Source organism: Danio rerio, chromosome 3, assembly GCF_052040795.2.
Source record: "Danio rerio strain M-AB ecotype USA chromosome 3, GRCz13ab, whole genome shotgun sequence".
NCBI classification, from domain to species: domain Eukaryota; kingdom Metazoa; phylum Chordata; class Actinopteri; order Cypriniformes; family Danionidae; genus Danio; species Danio rerio.
In genome coordinates this window covers 51,232,325-51,255,971 of record NC_141023.1, presented here as the reverse complement: position 1 = coordinate 51,255,971, position 23,647 = coordinate 51,232,325, and the positions used below count along the sequence as shown (strand labels likewise).

At 33.2% G+C, this 23,647-nt stretch overlaps 3 long non-coding RNA genes across 14 annotated transcripts in view; 2 read left to right on the top strand and 1 right to left on the bottom strand.

Annotated features, from left to right (window-relative positions):
• LOC147846039 (uncharacterized) overlaps positions 1–23,647 on the bottom strand; it is a 531,070-nt gene that overhangs the window by 474,592 nt on the left and 32,831 nt on the right. The gene's annotated exons all lie outside the window — the stretch shown is intronic.
• si:ch73-167f10.1 lies at positions 12,535–16,376 on the top strand. Of its 2 annotated transcripts, none has more exon segments than NR_170125.2 (5): positions 12,535–12,579; positions 13,063–13,196; positions 13,368–13,476; positions 15,793–15,887; positions 16,235–16,376. It is a non-coding gene; the product is annotated as a si:ch73-167f10.1 (long non-coding RNA).
• LOC147846036 (uncharacterized) overlaps positions 23,433–23,647 on the top strand; it is a 249,001-nt gene continuing 248,786 nt past the window's right edge. For all 10 annotated transcript variants that reach the window (XR_015481218.1, XR_015481222.1, XR_015481220.1 and 7 more), the window contains exon 1: positions 23,433–23,528. This is a non-coding gene — a long non-coding RNA (uncharacterized LOC147846036). The remainder of the gene's footprint in view (positions 23,529–23,647) is intronic.

Below are 23,647 nucleotides of genomic sequence, written 5' to 3'. Positions count from 1 at the left end.
ACTATGTAAACGCAAACTGAGTTTAACCTTTGAATAAAAATGGAAACAGCATACATTTGGACTGCAAATATTCAAATAGGACAAAATAAATTAGAATATTTCACAAGTATTAAGCAAATAATAATAAAATTGAATACATTTTGTAGTGCACAAGAATTAAGAATTTTAAAATAAAAACAACAATAAAGCTGCATGATAAATGACAAATAAACTAATTTAAGTACTGGGAAAAATACAGATGATCGATATCTAGCAGTTATTCTCTTTATGTGTCTAAATAATAATTAGGAAGACAAAACTACTGTTAGCCGATCTCCACAATGATCTCCTTTTTGAACTTGATTTACAGGATGTCTCTGCATTTTGATTTTCGGTATGTTATTGAGTTATTCTACTGAATTTGCTGTTATAAACTATAAGGTTCTAGAAACCGAATCTTATATAATACAGCTGTAAATGTTAAATATTATTTATTTACATCATTTATTTATTTGAAAACTCCTACTAAACATTAAAAGGAATGTAAATACCTCTTTGCCAGATATAATGAAGGCATCGAATTAACCAAATGAAAAAAAAAATAATTCAAGCCAACAAGCAAAAATCAATAAACAATAAAGGCTAGCCTACTAGCGATGTTGCAGCTTCTGATCGACATTGTATTATTACTGCGAAGTTTTTAGTACAAATTGACAAATTGCAGGGTTGGGATGTGTAAATATCCTGTTGATAATTAGAAATCTTGCTGTATTTATCTCCTAAATGCACGACTGTTCCCGCATGGTAAATCGTTTTTAAACCCTATATTATTGCGTGTTTTTAAACGTAAGTGCTCATATTTACATTAGTGAGCCTTTGTTATAGTGCAGATACCGGCGGTCAAGTGAGAAGTTCGGGGGGCGTAGTTGATTTTACATAAAGCGTTTGGTTGGAAGCTTAATTCTACGGCTCCTCCTCTGGCTCCATCAGACACTCCTTCTGCGCATGTCAGGCTCCAATTTCAGCAGTTGTTAGCGACAGTTTGTGCCCATCAAACAGGCGTTTTGCCCTCAAGGCGTTCAATGGAAAAGGAGGCTGTCCATATTTTTTACAGTCATTTAAGCAAACCTGTGGTCGTTAAGTGCGTGAAGTGTCCATCATTACACACTTCATTTTACTGGCTGAATGAGTGTATCATCCGGGTAATTAAAGTGCAATTAATATTTTTACAATTTTCAGTGTGAATGCAGTACTTGCACTGTTTATACTACAAAATGGCTTAGAATAGTGCATAAGTACAAGTATGCGATTTGGGACGCAGCTTATCTGTATGAACCTGTAAAGCACAGATTCATTAAAACACACATATTTCACTGAAGGATTCAGATTTCTGCTTTCCAATCCGTCTCATCCTGGACCAATGTTTATCATTTTCATCATGCTGTTTTTCAGTATTTAACTGTGAATTAATTTTAATTAATGAATAAGTTAACACATTGCTTAATATAAGAATGTTCAGTGCACTTGCCTGTCTCTTTATAACTATTTTCAGAAGCCATCAAACTAGGTCAGAGGTCACAGAGACCTTGAGTGGAGCTAAGGACTGAGGACTGGAAGCAACTTTTTCTATTGTTATTTCTACAAGTTAATACTATCTAAAATGTCTAAAGAGATTTTGCAATTTTTACGGTAAATTCTTTTAAAGTGATTCTACTTTTTATTCAAGATAGACTTTGTGTAGTAAGGATTATAACATCCTGAATGTAGATTATACCGGTTTTTGACCAGTTTTGATAAAGACGGCTGAGAGTACACTCAGCCTTGGATAAGAAACAGATTATACTTTAAGTGTGTGTGTTCTATTTGATTGTTAATTCGTTTCACTGCTCTGGAGTCAGCTCTAATCAGTCTGAGAGATTTCTGACGTTTATGCTTAAGATATTGTTCAGAATATACGCACAAACCCCACGTGGAATTTTTCCTATTCTATCTGTGTTTTAACCAATCATATGTATGACGCAGTTAATGACATTATGTGAGAGAATAATTGTTATTGATTGGTGATTGGAAGCAGAGCGGCCTAGGAACTCATTGCGAGTGTTGAAGCTGGCTTCTGCTGATGAAACTGCTGATGAGTCTTCAGTTAACTTGATTTATTTAAATCTCTGACTCCAGTTCTTTTTCATCTACCAGACTGGTCATTCTTTGGGTTAAACTGTATACCATCCCTACAATGCATTTAGTTAAACTGTAGTAAAAGTAAAACATGATGGTAAAACGAAAAAAAAATGGTAAAACAATGGTAAAACGATTGTAAAACAAGGGTAAAACGATGGTAAAACGATGGTAAAACGATGGTAAAACGATGGTAAAACAAGGGTAAAACAATCGTTTTACTATTGTTTTTACCGTTGATTTACAATGGTAAAGCAATCGTTTTACCCTCGTTTTACCAATGTTTATTTACCATCCTTTTACAGTTATTTTACTAATGTTTTACTATTTTACCCTTTGTTTTACCATTGTTTTACTATCGTTTTACAATCATTTTGTTTTACCATCATTTTACAATTGTTTTACTATTATTTTACTATTTTACCCTTTGTTTTAACATTGTTTTACCCTCGTTTTACCATTGTTTTACAATCGTTTTACCTTTTGTTTTACTATTGTTTTACCCTTGTTTTACTAGTTTACTATAGTAAACTAGTTTTACTATGGTTTAGTGTGCATTTAGTTAAACTGTAGTAAAAGTAAAACAATGGTAAAACAAGGGTAAAACGATGGTAAAATAAAGTTTAAAATAGTAAAACAATGGTAAAACAATTGTAAAACGATGGTAAAACAAGGGTAAATGATGGTAAAACAATGGTAAAACAATGGTAAAACGATGGTTTGCAAACATTTACATTAAAACATTTACAAATAAAACAGAATACAGTCTCTACAAACTATAGTTCCTTTTTAAACAATAATTATGATTGAAATATATAACAAATGCATAAGAGAAATAAGGGGAAATGAGAGGTTAATATAAATATAAAACCGAACAGGTTTATTAAATACAAAGCAATAAGCACAAATTCTAGGAGTTTAAACATCACTCTTTGGGCCAATACTTCTTGTTTGAATATGCTAAAAAGGGGTTTACATTTATGTACATTTAAAGATATAAAACTTTCCAATGTAAAACGCAAAACGAGGTGTTTTGATTAAATCTTAATGAATAAGATTATTTTGGATAATGAAAGCATTTTCAAAAAAAGCACTTTAATCCAAAAAGATTGAACAAAAGGTAAAATAAGTGAGCTACACTTTAAGCAGATGTTTCCCAGAAAGAGCAGGTTTAACCCTTTCAGGCTCAAAATAAATTTTAGAAACAGACAAAGTCTATGGTTTTAACTGTTGCAAATCAGCAGCGCCTGCCTGGAAAGGGGTAAATGGCTAGACAGGACATAAAATATATATTTATATTATAATCATAAAATCATTTTGAAATGATTGCAATAAAAAAGTTGAAAATAAACAATCCATCAATTGTTTATTGTTTGCACAATCTGTGCAAACAATCGAGCTTTTATAACCAGATTATTTAACAAAAGATGATACAGCAGTAAAATATTTGTAGTTTTTAAAAAAACAAGATGTGTACAGGATAGAGAGGGGATGAAAAGTGAATTGTTTGTTTTGAAACTTTTGAATCAGAAGTTGTCCAATAATAAACCCGAAATACACGTGTTTGTTGTCATGTGGTGAACTTGGCCAATCGTGTAATATTGGTGTCGTCATCAGAGCTCCTGCTGTCGCTCTTCAGATGCTGCACGGTCTGAAATCTTAAATGTTGTTAAATATTGTTTTGGTTGTTAATAAACACAAAAATACACAACAGTGGACATTCTTGCTGATTGTTTTATATGATAATTATGTTAACAGTTATGTGAATTTCATAATGGTATTTCTCCTGCTAAAAAAATATTACAAAAAAAAAAGACCCAAAAACACTCTTTTCACAATGGTGTCACTTCAGAAATGCAGTGATTTTAGTTCTGATATTTTAATGGTTTATGCTTCAAAATGGAAATGCATATTGCATATTTACAACAAATAAAGGTGGTCTGAAAAAAATATTTAAAAATGCAGTGTTTTTAGTTCAGTTAAATTTTTTCCCTTTAAATTCATTCCCTTTAAAAATTTACAATTGAAAATATTAAAATTATACTTTGTTTTAAGGCTATTAAAAATATTGGGCATGTGTCCAATTGTTTCTCTTTCAATACTGCACTGCTTTGAGTTTTATTAAGAGCAGGGATAAGCTATTATTTATTAAGGGGAGGATATGTTTGTAACTTTTTCACTTATTAAATCAGATTATTTCATCATATAATGGATTTATTTTTACTTTGATGCTGCTATGAATATACATGAATATTATCTGTTATATGTAGATGTTCTAGCAGGAGTATATTTTTTTATAAAATTCTTTCATATTACATGGTATGTCATCTATGGATGCAATCAATTTCATTATTTATTATTTACTAATCCATTAAAGTTTTGTTCAGTTTCTCCTTTTGAATGAAGACAGTGCTCTGCTGCCACCTACTGGGTGGTTTTGATATCTGTTCTAAATTTTAATTAATAAGTTACAAATAATTTCATAATATAATATTACTGAATTAAAATGCAGTCTTCTTGGTTTTACTTTTGTTATATTTGTAAATACAGGGTACATACTTTAATACCACTTTCTAACAACGCTTCTGGGTCCATTTCTGCCCTGTAGATCTTTAAAAATATTTTTTATAATGATTTTTGTTTGGTTATTAAGAGTCACATACAACATTGTTATTCTATTTCATTTAATTAGAATATTAAATACACTTAATATTATATTAATAGGGTGGCACAAATGGCCAGTTTTATTTATTACTTCACTAACTATATAACTAGATCAGGACACAAATTAATGTAAATAAATTTGACATTAATAAGTGCAGCACTCGTGTAAACTTCTGAATTTTTTATTTGACAAATGCTGATAAATACATACCAACTTCATCTTCAGTAAACAAAGCAATACACTTCCCTCTTTCACAAAGTCCCTCTTTCTCGGTTCAAGTACAAATCTGGCTGATCTGTGTTTTTTTAAAAGTCAGATGTCTCACCTACAGAACATCTGTGTATGCACTTGCAAAAAAGAAATACTGACAATTTATAGAAAATAATAATAATAATTAAAGATACAGCAGTTTGTGATTATTATCACCTTTAATAAACATAAAAACAATTATTTACAGTGAAATTCCCCTCCAGCATTGAAGTAATAATCTGCTGAGCAATATATTGGGAAGTCAATTGTTGAGAAGAATGCTTGCAGGGACCCCCTCTCGCCATACCCAACAGACAAAGCACTATGTCAAAGTATATGGCACTCTGATTGATGACACCTAAATAAAATCAAGTACATACAAGTACATTAGACACAACCTTAATTCAAAGTTTTAAAATTAATGGAGTACTGTAAAATGTGCTTGGCATATTCTGTACTCTTTATCATGTGTACACACACACACACACACACACACACACACACACACACACACACACACACACACACACACACACACACACAAACAAACAAACGAACAAAAATTACTTTATGATGAATATAAGAAATATGGAATGTGCTAAACACTTTTCCCAGTAGTCACTATTTAAAAATAAATAAAAACAAATAACTTACTGTCCAGCCAGATGTAATGAGCCTGCTTCTTGAATTTTTGATTACTGACAATGGCTCAGCAGGTCCTGGATGTCAGAGAGTTGCAGCAGGCATGACCATCCTGTGTAACAACTCTCAATAGGATACACCGCAGGATCTCGGGTGGCATCTGAACAAAATAACCAACAATCACCAACATGTCGCTTAACATACAGTATATTAAAGTTAAACTTAATATAATTAAATTAAATATGTTTGTACTAGGCATGCCCCCTCCTCACATTTCCCTTTGTATAAGTTTCATGCATGGGTTATAAAGTAAACAAACAAACAAAAAAAAAGAGAACATAAAGTGTAAATAAATATATAAAAAAATGATTAAAAGCAAAAATTTATTACAACAAAAAGAGAGAAAGAACTTAGGTAAAATAAAATAAAACAGAGAATATGCTCCACAAGAATCAATGGCAATGATTTGCAAACAGAATGTAGTATAGATCAGTAAGTAAAGAATCAGGTTTTATATTGTACATGTTTAACATTAACATTACCAGAGTATGTAAATTAGAGAACATGCCACAAAGAAAAATATATGTTGTTATCTTTGATATCAATAAACTTCATGTGTTGGACTGTGTTGCTCAAAACTCCTTAAAGTTTACATTATTCCAAGTGAATATAAGACCACCAACTGTACGATCAACCTGGAAAACGCCAACCCTAACACAGAAAACATTTTTTTTAAAGGCTTTTAAACTTCATATCTCCTTAAAGGACTTTAATTAAATACATTACCCATAATACATAGCTTGTGGGGTGTACTGCACTATAATTTAACCATCACATGACAGAAGATGTGTAGTCACCCAAGCGGCAACCTCCAGCTCTCCCTCAGGAAGAAAAAACGGTCAGATTCTACGGTAAAATAATGTTTTTTCACTAAAAAAAGTAATATTCGGTTAAAAACAATGCATTCTGTGTAACATTTTTGTTTTCGAGAAAGTAACCAACAGCAGAAAACTGTGAGCTAACAGAGTTCAGATTCGACATTTTGAAGTCTGTGTTTAAAATCACACTTTGTGTCCTTGTTCACTATTTCATACACTACTTCACCAATATATTTCACCTGACAGAGTTAATGAACACTAATGAGTGAATTCAGACACTGATGAACACCTGCTGTTAATAATCACAATTTCTGAAGGAAGGAGAAACAAGAAACACAAACAACACTTGAGTTACAACATTAAATAAAATCAAGTAAAATAAAACACTTTCAGTCTCAGCAGAGGATCATTAAACAACTCCACAAACAACAGCAGACACACTTATTACTGACTGATTTGACTTCCATACAATTCTCATTGAGATCCAACAGAAATTTAGTCGAAAGTCACCATAATGGAGTGAGGGGCTGGTTTAGTTGGGGTCTTCACCCATAAACTCATTAATTCAGACTCTCCAAATGCTGTAATGCAATTAACAAAAACACTTTTATCATAGCAATAAAGTAGGAAAGGCAATAGATTAATCTATTTGTCTGAAATTAGTTCTGATAAATGTTTTAGTACAAATCTGGATGAAGGGCCTCATGCAATAGATTTTATGCAGATATTTATTTAATTAATGAGAAGTGGAAACAGATAACATACCTACGTAAATACTTAACAGTTCAGTTATGACAAGGACACACTCAGACCTCATGAATCAGACCTTGTATCTCAACAATGGTAACAGTTCAAATGTTTCATGCTGCAATGCATGCTGGGTGTGGCACAGTACAAATATCCCAGCCTGCATTGCGGCATGAATAAATGTTGTATAACGGTCTAACAGTTTTCTTTATTTGTGTTTGATTCTGCTTTTGTTTATGTTTAGACTTTCAGTTGCCTGTTTGTGAGTTAAACTGTTAATTGTCACCATTATTGAGGTTCATACGCCGATTACTGACGTCTGTTTGAGTGCAACTTACATCATAGAGCAAAGTGATTTTGTCCAAGATATTCTTAAAACTTCCAGAAATAATTGCCACATATAGACCTAAAATGTGAAACAATAGATGTAATATTGAACAGGAGCAGTAAATTAAATTATATTAAATTAGAACAGACTCTGCCGTTCAATAGCAACATGAACATCACCAGACCTTATTTAGGTTTTTGGCTTGCTTACCACATCAAAAGAGCTTTTTAAACAAAGTTCTTAACAATTGCAGTAGCCAAGATATATTATTGATAAAAATGTCAGGGCTGAGAGCTCAACTAAAGCAAACTCTGTTCTCCATGATGGTGACTTCAAACTTTAACTTTTTTTCTCAAGAAGAACTTTAGTAAATGTTATACAAAAATAAATGTATTAAGTAATAAGTGTAGCTGGTGATGATGTTTGTAGAGTTGCTTAATCATCCACTGATCATTTAAATTATTTAATCATTTGTTGACCTTCAGGTTATTTCATTATAAAGCTGTGACTAAAGTTGTAGTTTTGTATGTTCTGTTCTTGTTTTTTCCCTTCAGTATTTCTTCATTTGTTCATCGCTAATCCTTGATTATCTTTTAATTAGTCATTTTATTAATTCATTTACTTCAGCTTTGCTACATGTTTCTTGAACACTCAGTAGTGTGGACACTTCAATTAAATCTGGAGTATTTGCTCTGTGGTTTAAAGGGTTAAATGTATGGAGTTAAAAACACAGTGTAAAAATGTATTTTAACAGGAATATACTGTTAATTTAAACTACGGAAGTACACTGTAAAAAAACAGTAGATTGCTGGCAACCACAGCTGCCAGTAGTTTACCGTTAAATCAAGGAAAAAACAGTATTTTACTGTAAAACCTGAAGCTAATTTCTTCTGTGTGTCACCGTTGTGGAGGAGAGTAGAGCCAGTGTATGAGTTAAACATGAACTGCTGATGTTATTCTGTATGTTTCTTTATTTAAAGACAGTGGCTGTTTAGTTGCTGATGCAGTCAGAATCTCTCTGTGTTAATTCCAACTTTACATGTATGTGTGCTGATGTGAAATTTAAGACATTTGAGTCAAACAGAACTTTTCTAAGTAACTAAAATAAGTTATCATTATAAGCATGCTTCTATAGCACATTACTTCATAAACTCATACAGCAGTTGGCAAATTTGAGGCAGTTGCTTTCAGTAAACAAAATAAGTTCACTTGAGTGTTGTGAATTTCAATGTAGTCCATGTATTTTTACAGCAACATACTGTAAAATAACAGTACATTGCTGGCAACTGCAGCTGCCAGTATTTTACCATTTTTTAACGGGACAATTTTTAACAGTGTGCTATTCGAAGAAGCAAAGAGCTGAAAGCATCTAAAACATTAAAATATGTCATCTCTTGAATGAAATGAACACTTTATTGTTAAAAATGCTAACTCCAGAAGAAGAATTGCATTTAAGGGAATTGAATATTCAAATTAATCAGGCTTATTTGGACTTGGCTAAAGGGGTGTTTGTTAGATCGAGGGCAAAATGGCTTGAGGAAGTAGATACTAACTCCAATTATTTTTTTGCTTTAGAGAAGAGAAACTCCAGGAGAAACTCATTAACAGCACTCAATATTGATGATGCCAGATGTACAGATCCAAAAATAATTTCTATTTTTGTTTCTACTTTCTATAGTAATCTTTATACTTCTGAATTTAAGATAGTTGTGAAAATTTCTTTAAAACAATTAAAAATCACATTTCCCCTATTGATAATGATTTTAAAGATATTTGCGATGCCACCTTGACACTGGGGGAAATTAAATCTGCATTATTCTCCATGAAGAAAAACAAGTCCCCTGGCGTTGATGGTTTTTCGGTTGAATTTTATATTTATTTCTGGGACCTAATACAGTCCCCTTTGCTCTGCATGTATCAAGAATGCATCATTCAGAGAGAAATGACTTTATCGATGAAACAGGGCATTATTTCTCTAGTTCCAAAATCCGGGAAAGACTCTCTGTTAATAGATAATTGGAGGCCTATTACGCTTCTTACAGTGGATTATAAAATATTGGCCTTGGTTTTCGCGAATAGATTAAAAGTTAAGATCAATAATATTATAGGAGAAACACAGTCAGGTTTTCTTGGCACATTAGTAATAACATTAGACTTATTTTAGATTTGGTGGATTATGCTGACTTTGTAAATTTTAAAGCTATCTTATACTTTTTCTTGACTTCTATAAGGCCTTCGACACTGTTGAACATGAGTTTCTTCTGCAGTCTCTCAAACAATTTGGTTTTGGTTCCTCTTTTATTTATATAATTGAAATGTTTTATACAGGGATCACCAGTTCCGTCATATTTAATGTTCACCTCACAAAGATTTTCTATAAAACGCGGTGTCAGACAGGGATGTCCAATCTCCCCACTTTTATTTATTTTGGTTACTGAATTATTATCACTGAGTATTATGCATAACCAGGATTTAAAAGGTATTTCCATTTTTAACAGGGAGATCAAAATCTCTCAACTAGCAGATGACACCATGCTTTTTTTAAGAGATAAAAATTAGGTTTCTAAAGCCACTCAGATAGTTCAACTTTTTTCATGTGCATCTGGACTAAAACTTATGTAAATGTGAAATAATGTCTTTGCATAAATGTGAGGACAAAATAATTGAAGGTATTCCAGTTAAAGACTCAGTAAAGTATCTACACTCTTAAAAGAAACGGTTCTATATAGAACCAAAAATGGTTCTATCAAGCGCTTCATATTTGGAACCCCAAAAAGGTTCTAAATAGAACCATTTTAAGGGTTCATTAAATAGAACCCCAAATGGTTCTTTGAATTCAAGTTACATGGTTCTATTTAGAACCATTTGAGGGTTCTTTATTTATTATTGAATTAATGCTATTTATTATTGAATAAAAAATGAAACCAATGCAGAAAATTCTAATTGTTTAAATTTATTCAATTTACTTTACAAAATAATTTTTAAATAATATTTCAAATTGCACCTCTGCGTACTTTGTATAAGATCTACCTCTAAACATTTTACATTTAATTATTTAATTAGTAAACATAATTAACAGCTTAATGGCATTCAACAATCTAATTCTAATCATTTCACTTTTTAAAAAACATTTGTAAGCTTGTTTACTGATTGAACAAATACAAAACCTATCTTTCAAACATCTCTAAAATGATGAAAAATATATCACAATGCAGACAGAAACAATACACAAACATCTATTAAATAACACTACAATTTCAACAAGTTGACGGTACATGTATGTATTGGTCATGGCAACATCCATGTTTTCCTACATAATTTTCGATGAAAGTTATTGAAGAAAATGCTTGATGGCATACAAAACATTGCAAAATGATTAGACAAAACACTGAGAAAAGCTATTCCACACCTGTAGCATGTCCATGTTTGCCGGCCTCTCTTATAACGTAAATAGTTAAAAAAAAAAAAAAAGGTAATAACTATATAAAAGGCACGTAGGTCTATGTGTTTTTGCAATTTTATTTATAATATAATGTGGGTTATAATATAAATTTAACTCTTTGTCATAGACATTGTTTCTGAAAATAAGCTGAAAAAGTCGTCTGTAGCAGGGTGGTGCTGACGTCACAGGCGCGCGCCCTGAAGGCACTGTAGTCCGTTTATAGCTTAATGTTAGCTTTTCAATTCCTGCGTTTGCATTTATCCAAAAGTGCTCAAAGTTTTATTTTCATCTGAGGATTTTCCGGCTGAACAAAACGTGTAAGTGTAATGAACAGTGTTTGAACACAGAGCTTATTATTTGCAAACTTCGAAAAGCCTATGGGAAAATTCACGAGAGAACCAGTTTTATGCTAGCAGCCGATTAGCCTACAAAGTGGCATCATAGTTCCCCCACTCTATTGGTAATTATACAGCGTCTGCGAAAATAAATAAATAAATAAATAAATAAATAAATAAATAAATAAATAAATAAAAATTATACAGCGTCTGCTATCCTATGGAAAAAATTTAATAAAATAAAAATGAATAAAAAACACTGCGTCTGGTACCCTGTGTCAATAATAATAATAATCAAAATACTGCGTGTGGTACCCTTTGTCAATAATAATAATAATAATAATAATAATAATAATAATAATAATAATAATCAAAATTATGCGTACACTGTGTCAATAATAATAATAATAATATAAATAATATTAATAATAAACAAAAATATGCGTCTGGTACCCTGTTTCAATAATAATAATAATCAAAATACTGCGTCTGGTATCCTGTGACTATAATAATATTTTCAAAATTACGGCGTCTGTTACCCTGTGTCAATAATAATAATAATAATAATAATAATAATAATAATAATAATAATAATAATAATAATAATCAAAATACGTCTGGTATCCGTGGCTATAATAATATTAATCAAAATACTGCGTCTGATACCCTGTGTCAATATTAATAATAATCAAAATACTGCGTTTGGTACTGTGTCAACAATGTAATTATACTGCGTCTGGTACCCTGTGGCTATAATATTTAATAAAAATAATTTTTAAAAAGCGTAGCATCGGGTATCCTATGGCAAAATAAATCGTGCTGGAGACACGAAAATTATTTCCTATTAAAATACATTGGATGGAAATTCGTGCAGAGTGACACAAAAAAGAGGGAAATTCGTGCCCATGAACACGAATCAATAGATTAAATTTCGTATTTCACGAACTGCCGTGAGACTGGGTTGCAATTTAGCTTGCAGTCACCCATATGACAGCGTGTGCCAGGCATAGGTGCCAGGCCAGCGGACTGATTGGCTAGCTAGCGTGATCTGCACTTGTACAGTGCTATATTACGCACGTGACTTTGCAGGCAGAAGAACAAGTAGTCCGACTAAGTTGACATTATTCAGATGAACTGGGGTAATTGTGGTTACTTTCCACTGTATTTCTACTTCCAACTATTTGCTCTAATTTATTGAAATATCGATCTTGATAACATAATCGATTCTAGAAGATACAAACCTGTTATCGGAGATATCGATATTTTAGTATCGATCCGCACATCACTAGCACGCGCTAATGGCGGATCTGCGTGAAGAGATGAGCACTGCTGGTACAAATCTACATTTGCTTACAGAGGGGTTACTTATTCATATTTTATTTAATTGTAGCAAAGCTTGGATGAACGTTTTTTAGTTTTGTGCCTTACCCAGAATATAAAAATAGATAAATACATTATATAATTTACTTTAATCATTATTACTATTGTCATGTAGAGACTTTCAACCAGCACAACAAAAAAAAAAATGTTTCTGAAAGACAATCATCTACTGCACCTTAATGTGGGACCAACAATTGTTCCTTGAGGTGCATATTTATTTGTTCACAACCTGTTTCTAACAGACAACGAGCAAAGTCTGCTAAAACCTCGACAGCAGCTAATGGGGAATGAGAGTGGAGCTGACGGTCGTAAAAAGGAGAAGCGTTCATCTTCCTCAGATGAACAGCCTCCGGAAAGTATAATAAAAAAGAAAAAGGTATGCACTATGGTGACAATACTGTTTAATGCAATGCTTTTTAAGTATTTGTACTAATTTTAATATTTCATTTGTAGATTTAGAATATAATTTCAAAGTGACCTTAATCTTAGTTATGATGCAATAATCATTGCAACAGTGTGTATAACCACATTGTCTTTGTTTGACTAGGACAGTACTTGTGCACGGAAATGCACAAAATGCAGTGCTTGTAAAGAAAAGATAAAGAAGTTGGAGGAAGACAACCGACGGCTACGTCAACATTTGGACAGCTTAAGTGGTAAACTTACTGATTGCAGGCTATATTTCTTATAATACAGTTTAATTGATACACAGCAAAATCCTCTGAGTAAAATGTACTCAGTTCAGAGTGTATTTGTTCCCTCTCTAAATTGAGTAAAATTTAAGCCCCGCTGTATTTAATGAAAAATACAGACTGTGGAATGTATTTAACAGAAATATTCTGTAGATTGAATTTATGAATGTAAAATGTTAGAACAGTAGATTACTGGCAATCACAGCTGCCGGTATTTTTCTGTAAAATCAAGAAAGGAAAAAAAAAAAAAAACAGCAAAACGTTTTTTGTGTCACCATTATGGAGAATAGTAGTATCTGTGTTCAAATCCAAGATGGACTGAGCATATCTGATGTTGTGCTGCATCTTTTGTTTAAAGGTAACTGTAGTTACTAATGCAGTGAAAATATGTTTGTCAGTTGTAAACACACATTAATACATTTATTGACTTTACGTTTTTGTGCGCTAAACTACGATTTTGTGAACTGAACATTGTATCAGTTTATGAAATGTGGTTATTTTCTGTAAATTTAAACAGTCCTATAACTTCCGTATTTTTTTATGGAAACATTTTGGCAACCCCAGTTACTGGTATTTTTCATAAATTTAACAGATAAGAGTTTGCTAATTTACACTCTCTGAGTTTTGATAATGTTAACTCCTTCAAAAGTGTCACTTTTAATACTTTTATAGTCATTCCCATATAAACTCTGAGGGAGTGTTAATTCTAAAGATAGTCTAAATCTACTATCTAAAATTTGCAGTGCACACTGCACTAATCTTGTGAGAGTTAAGCAGCAGTCACAATGCACTTTTCTACCCATAGACTTCCATTCATACGCACGCAAATGTGTCGGACCAGAAACGCCAGTTTGTGCATTAAGTTTTGCAGTTCACTGCGTTGTAAAGTTCAAGCTTTGTGAACTCTGACCTGCAAAATCTTATCACTTGACTGAGTGAGACCAATCAAGGATCAAAACATGACCTCTCTGGACAGAAATTTAAAGTATGCAGCAATTGCTCGTTTTTTAAACATTTAATCATCTTGTTTATCATTCAAGAGACAAAAATCTGTGTTTTTTAAGAGATTGAACCTCAACTGTTTTAGAATTTTTTTAGAACACATTGAGCATCTGAATCAATTTAGAGACACAGACGTCAAGAGTCAATGTATTCATCTCAACAATAAGTTGATTATTTATGTATGTGTGTGTTTTAGATGTACGGTGCGTTTTGTAACTTGATAAATGTATTGCTAAGTTCCATTCTCTTGATACACAGTGTTACTTTCATGATAAAACATCATTCAAACTTAATCTTACTGGTTTGATCAGTAACTAAATCACCACAGAATCAATTATCCTAGTCATATTCGGTCTCTTTATGCAGTGCTTGTCATAATACACTATTTGACAAGCAAAAAGACAAACATTAGAAATTAAATAAAAGAGCCTAAGTAAAGCAACTACTGTTCTCCTCAATAGTGACATCTTAAAACACAGAAAGTGGTGTTGTTTTTTTTACTGTTATTGTAAAAAAAATACTGAATCAGATCATTTTCATTAATATCACTATAAGAAATTTCGTAGAATCTGGCAGAAATAAGGCCAAACAGATTGTGATAAAAGCTTCCGCAATTAATCTCAACAAGAAAGGGAATTTAAGTGACATGGTTGTTGGTGCCAGACACGCTGGTCTGAGTATTTCAGAAACTGCTGATCTACTAGGATTTTCATGCACAACCATTTCTAGAGTTTACAGAGAATAGTCTGAGAAACTGAAAATATCCAGTGAGCGGCAGTTCTGTGGGTGCAAATGGCTTGTTAATTTTAGAGTTCAAAGGAGAATAGCCAGACTGGTTAGAGCTGGCAACAGTAACTCAAATAACAACTCAATACCACCGAGGTGTGCAGAAGAGCATCTCTAAATCCACAACATGTCGAACCTTGAGGTCAGCTAAGAACAGGAAACTGAGGCTACAATTTGTGCAGGCTTACCAAAATCGGACAATAGAAGATTGAAAAAACCTTGTGTGGTCTGATGAGTCTCGATTTCTGCTGCAACATTCGGATGGTAGGGTCAGAATTTGGCATCAACAACATGAAAGCATGGATCCATCCTGCCTTGAGTTCAGGCTGGTGGTGGTGTAATGATGTGAGGGGTATTTTCTTGGCACACTTTGGGCCCATTAGTACCAATTGAGCATTGAGTAAACGCCACAGACAAAGTTTCTCATAAAAAAAGTTGGTTTTCTGGTTGAATTGAGAATCTAATACACACGTTTATGAATCCCTTTTTCAGAGTTGAAAAGCATGGTGTGTGATCTCAAGGAGTTCTTAGAAGTAAGACAGCCTTCTTCAAGCCATTAAAATATAACGCATCCATGTGAGGATGAGGTATGTTTGTGTGCATGTGTTTGTGTTGTTGTCTTGCACAACATACACAGTAGTTTTGAATCAACATTTGGAAAGTGCGTTTGTGAACATTCATTTTAGCATAACGTTTAAACTATGTTAATTCAGCCTTCAATATCAGCTTCCACTGCTGTTGCTGACATAATGATGATAATAATAATAATAAAATCTATATGACCTTCTTATATAAGATGAACTTTGTTATTAATTGGCACAATTATTATTTTTATTATAGCTTATTTGAAGTTAAACATTATTTTTTATGTTTTAGGTGGACTAGTAACACTAATTTGTTACTTGTGCGTGTGTTCTTTTCTCTGTTTCGCCAGGATCCACGGCAGTTCACCTGGACTCCCTGATATGTTCTGATCTGATTTGTTCTGTGGCTGCATTTTCTCTGGTTCTGGTGCTGGCTGCATCAATTATCTCCACCTTTATTTGTTCACATTAAATCAATTGCAATTGGATTCAGACTTTGTCCATTCATTCTATGGTGACAGGTTTTACTACAGTTTAACCATAGTAAAAGCATACTAAAACCATAGTTAAACTACTGTTCACTATAGTAAATTGATTGTAAAACCATATTAAAACGATAGTAAAACAATGTTACAACAATGGTAAAACGATAAAACAATGGTAAAACAACGATAAAACAATATATACTGAAACTATACTGATAAATGATACTATGCTCATTTTACAAAAACCTAGTTTAACTCACTAAAACATAAAGTCATTCAATGCACTAATGTGTTCATGTGTGTACAATTAGCAAACAGATTTTCACTGCATAAGTAACTGCACAGTTACCTTTAAATAAAAGAAGATGAAGCCCAACATCAGCTATCCTTAGTTCATATTGGAGTTGCACACAGATGCTACTATTCTCCACAAAGGTATGATTTTAAAACGATGGTTCTTGGAACGTTCCCTGGAGGTTTCCAGAACGTCCTAACATTCCCTGTTAGTTAGCCAGGAAAGTTTTCTTGACGTTAATACAACGTTCCCTGCAGGTTCTCAGAACATTCCCAGGACGTCCCCTGCCGGTTTGCAGAATGTTCCCGGGATGTTATCTGCATGTTTGCAGAACATTTCTGGAACATCCCCTGCCGGTTTGTGAAACGTTCCCGGGACGTTAGCACGACGTCCCCAGAAAGTTCTTCAAATGTCTGCATTAACATGCCTAAACACAAATAATCAAACCAAAGAATAAATTTTTTCCATCGTTTATTGTTCAGAAAACACAAATAGTATGAACCATAAATTATACATTTTATACAATGTTTTCATCTACATGAAATAGAAAGAGTTTAAACAACAAAATACAAAACTGAATTGCAAATATTTAAAATACATGAACAATATAATGCACAACTGGACAATTCATAGAAAATTTGCAGAACTATATGAGATTTTAAACAACAAAAATACTCATTTGCAAATGTATGATTCATAACTGGTAAAGTATTAAAATAATTAGCACTTGGAGCACAATATTTAAAAAAAAAACATGTTTTAAACAACAAAATTGATTTGCAAATGTTTAAAATGTAATTAATTACAATATGATCCATATCTGGTAAATTATTAAAATAATCAGCATTTGCAGATATTTTAAACAAAATAAATTTATGCATGAATCAAGTGTGATAAATATTCATATAAGTATGATCCATCACTACTAAATTACATTTAAAAATATGCATTTGCAGACCAATACATTTATAAATAAGACATTTTAAACAACAAATGTTTCAAATATAGTGACTGGTCAATTATTCAAATAATTTGAATTTGCAGAAAACACACACACACATTTATATATATATATATATATATATATATATATATATATATATATATATATATATATATATATATATATATATATATATATATAAAAGACATTTTAAACAACAAAATGGATTAGCAAATATTTTAAATGTCATTATATAAACTTTAATTTAATAAAAGAGTGGGAGAAACTTTCTAAAAACAAAACAACAATTGTGGAAAACAACTCACCATTTGATGTTGTGAAAGGTTTATTAAATATAATATTGAAAATTTATCTGCATTGTCTGTTTACAATGTTTATAATTGTGTGGTGCTAACTTTAAAACCCACTAAAAATAGCTTCCTCAGTCACCTGTTCCAAATAGTTAGAAAACTTTTGGCTTGGGTTTAATGTATGACAATTATTGTTAGGCAATAATAAATAAATAAATCAAAATTAAAAAAAGGTTGATAGTAGTGAGAACATGTCTATCCGTCATTGGTCTATCCGCTTGTTATGTGTGACGTCACGCGAAGTGGCATCCGGGTCCCAGCGCTCATGAAATGGTAATAATAAACGTTTACAAAGCGATTTAATACTTTCGAAAATCATGATCGCATTATAAATGTCCATGCCTAATATCCGATGGCCAGAAAGTGATTATGTTTTAATAAATTGTTAAAATTTTGGTATTTGTTATGCAGCAAGCCCAGAGATTGTTTTGTACACTATGATTTTATATAAAATTAACTTTAATGTGTGATAGGAATAAAACGTGATCATAAACGAATGATTTCTCCACTCAAATGAGTGGCGGCTTGGACCCGGAAACAGTATTGCATATGTCACAAACACGTCACCACTTAACAAGCGGATAAGGATGTTAAAAAGCTCAGTGTTACAAAGCATTAAACAAATCTGTCCAGTAGAGAACGCTAACGGATTGTGTTGGGAAATTCATTGTGTCTTGATGAATTTCTGATGAATATTACTCTCATTCATATGCTAGTTTGAGAGATTTCAGTATTATTATCTATTATACTATTACCCATACCTGTGGCATTATTATCAGGTATGTGTGCTTTGGTAAATAAAAAAGTCATTCTGTGCAAATGCAGTCAGAGATGAGAAGATAAATTAGAAGAGCAGCATTAATGTCACAATGAGGGTTGATTTATGGAAGCAAGGCCAAAAGGACACCTGTTCTGCGTTCTGTTCTGTAACTCATGATAAAGCCCACCTGCAAGTGCGCCCACACTCACTTGTACTGACATTTAAAGAATTATGAGCACTTATAAACTTCAGATAAACTTTCAGTTGACAGCTCAGTGGACAGTGAACAAGATATATTGTTAAGCATTGTATTTTGGCTGAGTCATCACTTTTGAAACAGGAAGGAAAGACCTTAACTGGACATGGGTAAGACCCCTGAAAGACCCTGAGATTCTACTGGTGGTGGGGACATAAGAGATTTAAAATCCCATTAGCGGAGAAGCTGATGGAGGTGTGTAATGTGTAAATTTGGATGGAGTATTAAGACACAGAAATGTATTTAAACTGTGTGCAAGCCTATGTTCAGCAGACACTCTAATGACCTGTCTCTGTTGTTACTGATGCTGTAACAATAAACTGCTACGTCTAAAGATTTCGGAGATCTCAGACTTTGTCATTTTTTTAAAAGTTTGACTTAGAGACTAGAATCTTTTTGCTGACCAGAATCTTTTTTCCACAACATATTTGGCGCTCAATGAACGTGGTGCTGGATGGAGGACATCGAAAGTGGTGCCAGTAGCCTTTGGCGGCAGTTCACTCAGAGACCAAAAATGGCCCTTAAATAAGGTAATCATATTTGCTTTAATATTTTTGGTCTCTGTGAGAATGGTCGCTGAGGGTGGACCAAGTATCTGAATTTGTTACTTATATGTTCAACGGATGTGGATTTACGTGTTATTTGTAAAGGCCCGGGCCAGGGGTTATGGAGAAATGAAATAAAATAAAAGTAAGGAATTAGGATGAAACCAAAGCGAATACCTAGAATGAAAAATCCACCAAAATATTGGATGTGTAAATTATTAGGCCATTCTGAAAAATGTATAATTAGCGATAAAAATTAAGAATTGAGACAATTAATGCCTAAAAATGAAGAGATATAATTATAGATCGCGATAAAATACACATTTCTTCTCTCACCCTCTCTTTATCCTTTTCTTTTTCTCTATTTTCTTCCCTTATTTACTAATTCCCTTTTCTTTCTCTTATATTTCCTTTGGTCTTTGATTTTTTCCCACTTGAAGTTAAAAAAAAAATTTTTTTAAAGTAAACAAATAAAAATAAATTATAGAAATGGATTTTGATCGGCAAGTTTTTTGAAACACAATTTTTTTCTACAAAAGCTAGAAAAGAAAGCTAAGACCTTGATTGAAACTGCGGGTTCTGAAACACACTTTTGGGGAGAATCTCAATATATAGATATATTAGGAAAGAAGTGAGAATTAACAGAAAAACAAAAAATACATTAAAGAACCTGACAGTTGAGTGGATTTTGGCTGAAGTAGAAAGAGATTGGCTGATGGTTGACTGGATAAAGGCCATTGACGAACGTATTAACATTAATACAGTAAGGAGTTTCATTGAAGAAAGATGCAGAATTAAAATTGGAGAGAGGCAAGCACGTAGGAATATGCTGCTTGAATTGGAAATTTTTCTGAATCAAGTAGTAGTGCTAAGCGTTAGTGAGAGTACACATCACAGACCTCCACATCTACACTCCTCAGACATCCATATCTACACTCCTCAGACATCCACTTCTACACTTATCACACCTCCACATCTATACTCATCAGACATCCACATCTATACTCATCAGACATCCACATCTACACTCATCAGACATCCACATGTACATTCATCAGACATCCACATATACACCAATTGCTGCTGTGTTATGGAAACAAATTAGCATTTATTGTGACAGAAGCATTATAAATCCTTATAAATCATTCTTTTTCTTTTTGGCTTGGTCACTGTATTAATCCGGGGTTGCCACAGTGGAATGAACCGCAAACTTATTCAGCATATGTTTTTACACAGCGGATGCCCTTTCAGCTGCAACCCATTTCTGGAAAACATCCATACACACTCATTCACACACACACTCATACACTATGGACAATTTAGTTAACCCATTTCACCTGTGCTGCATGTCTTTGAACTTGTGGAGGAAACTGGAGCACCCGGAGGAAGCCCACGCAAACACGGGGAGAACATGCAAACTCCACACAGAAATGCCAACTGACCCAGCTAAGGCTTGAACCAGTGACCTTGCTTTGAGGCGAACATGCTAACCGCTGCACTGTGATAAGAAATCATTATAAATATAATTCTTTATTTGAAAGTTTTAAATACAATTTTTGTGTTTTTCTTTCTGCAATAAAGGAAAACAAACAGGTCCTTGGTAATAATTTAAAAAGTCATAATTTTTTTTATGTCTGTTTAAAATGGGTGTTTTTTCAATTGCAGTGTAATTAATAAACTAAGTCAACTAAAATATTTTCTATCTGTAGCATGCATTTTCATAAAGGTTTTAAATGCTGTAAAATAAATGGTAATAGTACTGTACTACTGAAACAGTAAAGCACTATAATGTGTCTTTTTTATGTGGGAGGAATGTGTAGAAATGTTTTATTTAATAGTGCATTAACATGTCATGCATTTTGCCAAAATAAACACATTTTTGGCATGTGAAGTAATGAAGTTATAAAGACAATATTAGAAATGCCTATCAGCTATTATTTTAAATAAAATCCTGGCCCGACCTGAATCTTTTTATAATAGGAGTTGACAGGCTACCTCGTGACATAGTTATGTGTTTAGATATAGAAATTGCTTTGTCAGTCGTACTTTTAGTTGTAAACCGTATTTTGGCGTAATTCCCTCTTTAACCCGCCGCAATGTGCGCATGCATGAGAATACACATGTTCAAATGCGCGTGAAAGGCTGAGATTGCATCGATATAAATACGCATGCGTGGCCCAACTTTACATCGGTCTGAGACTTCATCATGTCTGCATCCAGACTCTATTGTCCACTTCGCTTTTATGCTGTATAAACACTCAGTCAGCCCGCTCTCTAAAATAAAATCTGACAAGTGTCTGTAACGAGTGAAAATGGGGTGAGGTTCCTTTAAAAGAGATCGCTATTGTGTGTGTGTATGTGTATGTGTATGTGTGTGTGAACCGTCTGTAGACGCATGTAACACGAGAAACGCATGTGCGTGGCACCGATGTTTATTTTTATTTTTCTCTGATGCTCGGAATAAGATATTTTCTGTAATATACAGTGACACTGTTGACAGAAGTATAAAGCACAGGATGTGGGGTGCGACCTGTGTGAGCCTTGATTAATATTTCTGCTGCTACATGAGTTAGGCGAGCTCTCCTGTATTCTTTTTAACTCATCGCGTTACATGACGTCTTTCACATATATTCGAAATATGCATGTGTAAGTAATATGAATCATCCACATATGTTTTGCGAGTTCATTATCTGAGATGTAGAATGCATGGAAAAGATGCCTATAAAGAAACGCTGCATGCGCTGGTGAAGAGAGTGTGTGTATGTTTTGTTAAATAAAAAGTATAGTATACAGCTATATTTTGCGTGTCTTGACACATTATAAATTTGTGTCTAAGAAATAATTATTGTTTTGTGTGGTTATAAAGATAAACTTGGTACATCGTCAATTTTGAGCTCTAAAAATCATGGGAAATAAAAACTAACTGCAATTTAACACTATGAAACCAAGACTCATTTGCTCATGCTCATTAAGCAAACTCATACTCGACACACAAAAAGTGAAATGAATGAGGACGCATGTGGACATAACACCAAATTTAAATCAAGTACTTTTAGCACGTCAATGTCATATTTATGCATATAAAATATATTTTTCCCAACAACAAAATTGTGGCTAGTGAAAATGCAGAGTGGCTAGTAACATTGGAAAACTACTAGCCACAGTGGCCAGTGATTAAAAAAGTTATTGTAAAGCCCTGATTCGTTTATTATTTAACCTTATCATTCTTTAAGTGTGTGTGTGTGTGTGTGTGTGTGTGTGTGTGTGTGTTTATTAAATGTAGTGTAGTTCACTTGAGGATGTCTGATATGTGTGTTTTTTTATTAACAATGCTTGAACATTAACAGAAAGGCATTAATACTTTTAAAAATTACACAAAAGACTGAGATAACAATCAAATTGCATACATTCACAATCTTTCCATTCTCGTTAATGATACAACATATATAAATAAATAAAATAACAAAAATGAACAAAAAGTGTGTGTGTTTCTTTCTCTCTCGTCTGTTCTCGTCCCATCTCCATGTCGCCCCGCCCTAATTGGACGTGCTGCGTGCGTGCGCTGTGGTTGGTGCTTGGAGACCGCATCTTTTGAAAAGACGTTTCTGACTCCAAGTCCAAAATGATGTCATTCACATTAAAGGTCCTGAGGTTTGGTATCTTTGGGTAAAGCCAGTCATAAACATCTGACCATAATGCATCCACAAACATACAGGGATGGTGGGTTATTTTGCCGTGTGTGTGTGTGTGTGTGTGTTTCTCTCGTCCTGTTCTCGTCCCGATTCCAGGTCGCCCCGCCCTAATTGGTCGTGCTGCGTGCGTGCGTGCGCTGTGATTGGTGCTTGGAGATGCATTTTTTGAAAAGTCGTTTCTGACTCCTTTAACTGTTCCGCATTCCGGGTTTCTAGACCTCTCCGCCATTAGTTCGTCACTTTCAACGATCGCTGCTGATGCTTTCGAAGGAAAGATTCACTTCTGCTGGATGTAAAGTAAGCAAGTTTACAATTTCTTAATATTCACTTAAATTGTATGTATATTCCGTTTTGAATATACTTTTCAACCAAGAGAGAACGTCGAGGGGCGTCTTCTCATCGAACAATCAGATGAA